Raw genomic sequence first — 1,540 nt, 5'->3', positions numbered from 1 at the left:
CGCGCCATCCAAATCACCACTGACATTATCGATGAAATCGAAGCATTCGGAGGAAGAGTAGACAGCTGCAGAGATGTTGAATGTGCCAGTGACTTGGATGTTGAAATCGTCACCTTGTACGAAAGAATCGTCAGGGACTTAGATGGAGCTCTTGAAATCGCCAACGAAGCCGCTTTGATCAAATTGGGCGCTGAACTTGACGAAGCCCAATTGGACCATGAAAGATACGCAGAAGGAACCCGTCAATTGTTGGAAGAACTCAGGATTTGCGCCGATGAACGTGTTTAAGGAAATGATCTGAAACATTGTTTTCAAATAAAACTTATTTACCTCAACTGAATAAATATATAAAAATCGAATATGGGTTTTTATTTTGTCTAACATCCCAACCAAAAACATTCAAATGCAGGATTTCTTTCGTATAAACCTAGAACGACCAAAAAACCTGGAGTCAAGGCACTTCAAGCATAACAGTGTAAGAAGAAACTCAAATGAGGAGGGGAAACCGTTTCGATTACATTTTGCTACTATACGAGATTTGAAGCCATAAAATCTTCAACGAAAAACAAAGACGCTTTCTTCAGATTCTACAAGAACAGGATGACAATCATCCAGAAGCTACAATGATTAGACATTACAGCTTTTGAAGCAAATCTCATTTACAGATGATATAACAGTTTCTTGAGATGTTTGAGGTAAGGTGAGTGCTCTACCGGACAACTTCGAGATCTGCAACCACATAAGAAAAAGAAAAGCTTCCAACCCGAATGTTAGCTGAGCTCTAATTGGTGCTACACTTCTGGAACCGCTTAAGTTTCTAACTTGAAAGTCATCTGAGCTTAAAATTGTTGTTGATGTTGATTTGCAAGCTTTAGTTAAAAAAGCCAAACCTTGATGGACAGCTCGATAAATAAGCCCTAAACGCATTGTTTATGGGACACATCTGCTGTGTTATTCATCTCCCAGCTAAATTCTAGCTGAAGCTTCCAGCTAAATAAGCAGACACCAGTGTGCAAAAACTTTAAGTAAATTATAAAATTGATGGCAATAATGTTTCGACGAATTGCATGGTGGTTGTGAAGACACCAATGGAATCGAATCTTTGAATTTGTTATTCCATGCATTATTCATAGCATTGTTATGTTCTTTAATATGTATCATTTCATTGACTCTTCTCTTATTATAATTACTCTCGTTAATCAGTATTTTTGTGTTCTCAAAATCAAAGTTATGCAACTTCTGTTGTACATGCTGTGCTAATGCTGTACCATTTTTGTTATTTTTTTTAGGCTATACTTATGTTCGTATATTCGTTTCTTTAGATATTGTCCTGTTAGACCTATGTATGTGTTATCACAATTCAAACAGTCTATTTTGTAAATTACATTAGGCGTGTCTAATTTGTCAATCCTAGGTTTAAATTTTGTGAAACATTCATTTGCTAAGGTGTTTTTAGTTTTTTCTGCTATGTTGATATTATGTGGTTTGAATATATTTTTTATTTTTGTGTTAATTTCCGGAATATATGGTAATGATATAT

At 35.6% G+C, this 1,540-nt stretch overlaps 2 protein-coding genes across 2 annotated transcripts in view; one reads left to right on the top strand and one right to left on the bottom strand.

Moving 5' to 3' along the window:
* The window catches only part of LOC109539907 (paramyosin), a 22,021-nt gene that overhangs the window by 572 nt on the left and 19,909 nt on the right, over positions 1-1,540 (top strand). The gene's annotated exons all lie outside the window — the stretch shown is intronic.
* LOC109539909 overlaps positions 1-1,540 on the bottom strand; it is a 15,789-nt gene that overhangs the window by 6,135 nt on the left and 8,114 nt on the right. The window lies entirely within an intron of this gene.

This window comes from Dendroctonus ponderosae, unplaced genomic scaffold (assembly GCF_020466585.1).
Source record: "Dendroctonus ponderosae isolate FM_Combo_2020 unplaced genomic scaffold, Dpon_F_20191213v2 Dpon_F_20191213_9, whole genome shotgun sequence".
NCBI lineage: Eukaryota > Metazoa > Arthropoda > Insecta > Coleoptera > Curculionidae > Dendroctonus > Dendroctonus ponderosae.
The sequence above is the reverse complement of the archived record's forward strand: the minus strand, read 5'-3'. Positions and strand labels throughout refer to the sequence as shown.